A 7,500-nucleotide genomic window follows, 5' to 3' on the forward strand; every position below is an offset into this window, starting at 1 on the left:
GCAACATGCAGCTATTGAGTGTGTGTGTGTGTGTGTAGTGAAAGGCACACTGATATGTGGTAACGACACTGAATTCACAGTGTTGGTGGATGTCTGGCTAGGACTTGTGTGTGTGTGTGTGTGTGTGTGTGTGTGTGTGTGTGTGTGTGTGTGTGTGGAGGATGTGTGTGTGTGTGTGTGCTGTATCTCCAGCTGAAAATAATCAAACAGTGCTTGTGTGTGTTCTATTTTGTGTGTGTGTGTTCATGGTTTAATGGATAATTGTATGTCTTCTAAATTGTGTGTGTGTGTGTATTCATTGTGTGTGTTTTGTATCCCATATGATTGTGTAATGTACGTTACACTCATTAATATGTGGTTTATTATATCTATGTCACCCCTCACACACACACACACACACACACACACACACACACACACACACACACACACACACACGTTCAAGCCAGACATCCACCAACACTGAATTCAGTGTCATTACCACATATCAGTGTGCCTTTCACTACACACACACACACACACTCACACACACACACACACACACACACACACACACACACACACACACACACACACACACACACTATCTGAGCTGATCATCATCACTCTCTCTGACAGCATGAAGCAAATGATCCTCCTTAAGCTTTTTCTTCCCGACCACATGGTGAGTCTCACAATAAACTGTGTGTGTGTGTGTGTGTGTGTGTGTGTGTGTGTGTGTGTGTGTGTGTGAAGTCACTCTGCCTGTCAATTATATATGAAATACCATCTTATTTTAACTACACTTGAAAGTGAAAAGGTTTTTTTTATTTTTCCCTCTCGCCTCTCTTCTTCTTTATTTCTTCTTTTAAATCCTCTCAGCTGTGATTTTGACTTTTCATCTCTCCGTCTGCTCTCTGTCTCTTTTCTCTTTCATTTCCTCTTCATTTTTCATCCAACATCATGTACCAGATTGCAGTCAAAAATTCTTTCTTTCTTTCTTTCTTTCTTTCTTTCTTTCTTTCTTTCTTTCTTTCTTTCTTTCTTTCTCTGTAGTGGTGTAAAGCTTGTATCTGGATCTGTTTATTGTTGTTTCTTTTTTCATATTCAGTGGGTGTGGTCTAAAAATGTTTTAAAAAAACCATGATTAGCGAGTTAGCTCTGTATAAATGTGTTGAACTCCTGAAGCAGACGTCCTGTATAACGCGTTCGATCTTTAACGTGACTGATTACGGAAGATAATGTGATTAAACAAGCAGTTTTTCAGGCTGCAGTTGATCACAGTATCGATCTGATCTCATGATGTTTTATCAGAAGTCATTCGCTTTTTGTGTGTTTCAGAACAGAAAGATCAGGAATGTTCACCGCACACACTGTCACACTTACAGACCTGCTGCGGCTCGAACCGCCGTCCTTTAATCAGCTGTTTAATCAACACGAAGATTCTCCTGTAATAATGATGGTTTAAGAAGTTACGGTGTGTGTGTGTGTGTGTGTGTGTGTGTGTGTGTGTGTGTGTGTGTGTGAGTGATATGGAGCTCAGTAAGGCAGTGTTTATGTTAAGTGAACACTGAATGAGTGTGGTGTTAGCTCTGTGATCAGGGTTGCCAGGTTGTATGTGTTATGTTCGTGTCTCCTGCGTCTCAGATCTCCTCAGCGCTGTTCACTGTTTTCACAAAAAGCCTGAGAGAAACATCACTTTGGGAAATTTTAAGTCCTTTTTGTGCATTTTTAGTTGTAATTGTGCTGGGGATTTTGCTGAAAACTGGCATCCCTGCCCTGAGCTGCTCTGTGAATGTCCCTGTGAGAGTCAAAACTTTCACCCTCAGTACACACACACACACACCACACACACACACTCTGAAACACTCTGTCTGTTCTTCATATCTGAGTTCCTGTTCATTTCGGACACATTCCCTCTTCAGTCTCACTCACAGATTCATATTCAGCTCTCTCTCTCTCTCTCTCTCTCTCTCTCTCTCTCTCTCTCAGTCTCACATACAATACAAAATGGAATCAGTGATGATTTCTTTTCTTCATTTCTAAAATTAATTAAAGATGTGTAATGTCCTCAGAATGTTAAAAGAATCTCCTCCCCTCCTGCTATTCTTTCCTTTTGCTTTTTTCTTATTTTATATTTTTGAAATTCCCAGACTAATTTGAATTCTTTCCTTCTTTTATTGCTTTTTCTTTCCTTCTTTTTTCTTACTCTTTGCTGGAAGAAAGTTATATATAGTCATATTTTTTCCCCATGTGTTATACCAGGCTACGCTATGCTATGCTATGCTATGCTGCACTAGCCTCAGGGCTATCAGTTTTGGTACATTAACTGAAACTAGCACTTCAGCTCAAGGCTACATGCAACACTACGCTAAGCTAACCATGTCATTACAAGGCCAGACAAGGCTAATGACTTCACACACACACTGCTACTTATGCTGACATCCCACTGGAACACACACACACACACACACACACACACACACACACACACACACACACACACAGTGTGATGGATACATTCACAGTCACAGATAAATATTCAGTGAAGTCATGGTTTTCCAAGGACTGTTAACCCTCAGAGACTCTACACACACACACACACACACACACACACACACACACACACACACACACACACACACACCGGTCCCTGAGTTCTCACTGTGGTATTAGTTATTATGTATAAATGTGTCTTAACAAAATATGCTGACATTATTGTATTTTAAACACACACACACACACACACACACACACACACACACAGGTGCTTTCAGGGAAATCTTCAGTCCCTGTGTTGTCATGGAAACCGCTGACAGGTACAGCACACACACACACACACACACACACACACACACACACACACACACACACACACACACACACACACCTGTCTTCTATTTTTATTCCCAGGCTCCAGCCTCCCCCAGGTACATCATCACCCACCTACCTACCTGCCTACACACACACACACACACACACACACACACACACACACACACACACACACACACACACACCTGTCCTCTATTTTTAGTCTTACTTCATTCTCACGGGTTTTTCCAGACCCTCATTAAGGAGTGTAAGATAAACCTGTGTGTGTGTGAGGGAGAGAGAAAGCGAGAGAGAGAGATCAACACAATGTCAGATGATATCGCCTGCTAATGAGCAGCAAATAGGAAAAACAAATCTTATTTAAATTATAAATAAAAGTAATGTTTAAAAATTATAATAATAGTAATTATTATTAAATGATATAAATAAAACAGTATACTGCCTAAAGTAATGTAAATTAAATAAGAATAAAATAAAAAAAATTGATAAAATTTTTAATATAGAAACATAATGGAAATTACTTTCACTCATTTAATGAAAGTGGAAATCTGTGAGCAAACCTGGCCTCATGTGCGATGTCACAGATTAGCTGAATAAATGCGAGCATGTAAATTACAGATACAGGATTTTTATGTAAATTATTGTACAAAAAATATAAACATCATTCATTAAAATATTCGGAAATATTAAATAATTATGCGTTATCTGTATTTATAATCAAAAGCACATTAAAGCTCATCAGTAGCTTAGAAGCATTAAAGTTATTATTATTAATATCTAGACACACACACTCACACACACACGTTGGTTTGTGAGGACCTTTCTTTGACTTGTGTATTAGTGTCATATACACAGCGCCTGAACCTACAACAGTTACCTTTAACTGTGACTTCAAAAAAATTGAACTAAATATCCCCGATCTTTCAGCTGATTAAAGCAGCACATCAGATAAATAAATACATTTTACGAGGACCACCCCGATGTCCTCACAGTTTGTTGCTGGACTTTAGCCTCAGTGAGGAGATTCCATTTCAGCTTCACACACAGCAGCGGCTGTGTTAATGAATAATCGCTCATGTATAATCACATACAGTGTTAAATTTCATCACTGAGTCTGTTTTTTTTTTTTAGCTTTTCCCCTGACAGAGGAGCAGAGAAAATTGGGTTCTCAATCACAAAGACAAAAATATCACAAAAATATTGTTTTGCAGTTACAGTAGGCTGTGTGTATCGTCTCACTTCACTCAGGGCGGAGATTCAGTCGCTTTTTAACCAGGTGTTTTTGCATAAGCTGCATAATTTTTCACACACTTTCTGATATTGTCCACACGTTACTGGCGGATTCCATACAGGGCACAGCAGAGAACTCAGACCATACTGAATGTCCATATTTGCATGATTTAAACAATAAACATGGAGACACTTGAGGAGGTTCGTATTTGGTGATCCTGCTTTGACACTTCTACACTGTTCATGTATTTATTTTATCTTCTGGACGTGTAGCGTTGATTTTTGAGGACACGCCCAACTGACACACCAAATGGACACAGGATATGCGAGGCAGCCATCATTTGTACGCAAACACATCGTTAAAAGCAGCCATATCTCCGCCCTGAAGATCAGTGTGATTGTCAGTGCTTTCTATTTTCATTCTGAAAAGTTTGTAGTGTGAGAGCTCCGAGGAGAGATTTCCATTTTCATGAGGTGGAGTTGACTGCTATGGCCAGTGTCCACTTTGGGACGATGACAACATGGCTAACTCTCAGACCAGTGTCCATACACACCGACATCACACAGTTTCAAAGAGGATACAAGCAACACACCAAAACTAGCCTTTTCTGCCAAGTTATAATTGTTTTCTATCTGTCATGAACATTAATTAGCTGATTTTAGCTGTTTAGAGATGCCAAAAAATCCAAAGTTAATCCATCGGACTGTAATTAATGGAAATGGAATATGGTACGGTGAAATATGAAATATAATACAGGAACATCGTGTCAATACAAAGTGACAGACTTAGCATTAGTGCTAACATAAATCTGCTACATTTCCTTACCTCATAGCTGTGACGGAATATTGTACGGTGGTTATTCAGGTCAGAGAGAGAGAGTGTGTGTGTGTTGAGGATTCTAATGTACTCCTGAAGTTTGATGTCCATGGCATTGATGAGGACAAAACGGAACCCTCTTCTCGTGACGAATGAGCTGATGAGGATGCCAGAGTTTATTCTGTAAAAATCTGCAGTGCACAGCGGAAAAACTTTTACTGTGAGTCTCTGGACTTCAGGGGTTTTGTGTGAAAAGGATCTGCAGATTGTCATGAATGCAGATTATTAATGGGCTTTAATAATACACTTGCAACCAGAAATTTACATACAGTTTAGAAAAAGACACACAAACGTTTTGTCTCCATGTCTGACAGTAAAACTGAGAAAACGTTTCCTGTTTTAGGTCAGTTAGGATCCTCTTTTTTTTTTTATTTGTAAAATGTCAGAATAATCAGAGAGAGAATTTTTCATGGAATTTTTAATTACTTTCATCAAAGTCAGAAGTTTACATTCCACATGATGATGTTTGGGCATTAGAAGCTTCTGATTGGCTAATTGACATCATTTGAGTTAATTGGAGGCACACCTGCACCTGTGGATGTATTTTAAGGCACACCTTCAGACACAAGGGACTTTATGCATGACGTAATGGGAAAATCAAAAGAAATCAACCAAGACATCAGGAAAAGAATTGTGGATCTTCACAAATCTGGTTCATCCTTGGGTCCAATTTCCAGATGCCTGAAGGTCCCACGTTCATCTGTTCAAACAATAATACGCAAGTCTAAACACCATGGGAGCACACAGTGATCACACCGCTCAGGAAGGAGACGGCTTCTGGGTCCCAGAGACGAACGTGCTTTGGTGTGAAGTGTGCAGTTGAACCCCAGAACAACAGTGAAAGACCTTGCTGGCTGAAACCGGTAAGAGAGTCTCATTATCCACAGTAAAGCGAGTTCTGTACCGACAGGAGCTGAAAGGCCACTCAGCGAGGAGAAAGCCACTGCTCCAAAACCACCATGAAAAAGCCAGGTTACAGTTTGCAGCTGCACGTGGGGACAAAGATCTTCATTTCTGGAGACATGTCCTGTGGACTGATGAAACAAAAATGGAACTGTTTGGTCATAATGATCATCGTTATGTTTGGAGGAGAAAGGGGGAAGCTTGCAAGCCTCAGAACACCATCTCAACTGTGAAGTATGGGCATGGCATCATGTTGTGGGGCTGCTTTGCTGCAGGAAGGACTGGTGCACTTCACAAAACAGACAGCGTCATGAGGAAAGAAAATTATGTAGATATATTGAAGTAACATCTCAAGACATCAGTCAAAAAGTTAAAGCTTAGGTGTGGATGGGTCTTCAAATGGGCAATGACCCCAAACATACCTTTAAATTATCTGCAAAGTGGCTTAAGGACAACAAAGTGAAGGTACTGGAGTGGCCCTCACAAAGCCCTGACCTCAATCCTGTCGAAAATTTGTGGGTGGCACTGAAAAGGCATGTGTGAGCAAGAAGGCCCACAAATTTGACTCCACTCCACCAGTTCTGTCAGCAGGAATGGACCAAAATTCCAGCAAGATATTGTGAGAAACCTGTGGAAGGCGACCCAAACTGCTTGATCCGAGTTAAACAGTTTATTGGCAATTCTACCAAATACTAACCAAGTGTATGTAAACTTCTGACTTTAATGAAAGTAATTAAAAATGATCTGAAAAATTCTCTCTCTGATTATTCTGACATTTTACAAATAAGAAAAAAGAGGATCCTAACTGACCTAAAACAGGAAACATTTCCTCAATTTTACTGTCAGACTTAGAGACAAAACGTTTTTGTGTCATTTTCTAAACCGTATGTAAACTTCTGGTTGCAACTATAAGTGTGCTTTATACACACACACACACACACACACACACACACACACACACCAGTGACGTGCGGTGAGGGGCGGCAGGTGAGGCAGGGCCTCACCGGTCATCATCCAGCCATCATGAGATGCAATGAATGTAAATAATGATAACAATAAAGATTTGTCCAATCATCTGTGCTATATATGCCATTTCTGTATGATTCAAATAATTTCAATCATTTTTGCGATCAAAATCGCCGTATTTGCCTATTTCCTATTCAATTGCAGTGAATATGCAGCGACGTGAGGCAGCACCAAGCCATGCCTCACGTCAGATTGCGCAATCCCTTGTTAACTGGGTTGAGCGCGTGCCTTTTGCTTACTCTGTGTATGCTACCAATGTAATGCTGTATTAAAATGTTTTTTATACGTTGTAGACATGTGTATAATATGTCCTCACTTTCCTTATAATATGTAATGTTTTCTACGCATGTGTATCACTTATTTAGTGTTAACAATTTGACATAAAGCCGCACTGAAAAGACATGAGGTGAGGCAGGCAGTAGCTCTGCCGCAGTGCAGAGGGCGTACGTGAGCTCAGTTATTCTTGTTTGGTGATTGCTTCTTCACTACGTCGTCACGGAAAGTTTAATTTGGACTGTTGTTGGCTTGTTCCGATTGACTGCAACAACTTAATGGAGGATGTAATAGCTCAACTGAAAGTTTTCTCAAAGTTGGACTTTCAAGGAAAACGGGACGTGATAAAGAATGGACGGCCGACACCGGAGCTAAAG

The 7,500-nt window shown here is 40.1% G+C and overlaps 1 long non-coding RNA gene across 1 annotated transcript in view; it reads left to right on the plus strand.

The window, feature by feature from the left end:
* The first annotated feature begins 581 nt into the window (after positions 1 to 581).
* The window catches only part of LOC132875791 (uncharacterized), a 30,915-nt gene continuing 23,996 nt past the window's right edge, over positions 582 to 7,500 (plus strand). The window contains exon 1 of the long non-coding RNA XR_009651882.1: positions 582 to 664. This is a non-coding gene — a long non-coding RNA (uncharacterized LOC132875791). The remainder of the gene's footprint in view (positions 665 to 7,500) is intronic.

This window comes from Neoarius graeffei, chromosome 28 (assembly GCF_027579695.1).
Source record: "Neoarius graeffei isolate fNeoGra1 chromosome 28, fNeoGra1.pri, whole genome shotgun sequence".
In the NCBI taxonomy this organism is placed as follows: domain Eukaryota; kingdom Metazoa; phylum Chordata; class Actinopteri; order Siluriformes; family Ariidae; genus Neoarius; species Neoarius graeffei.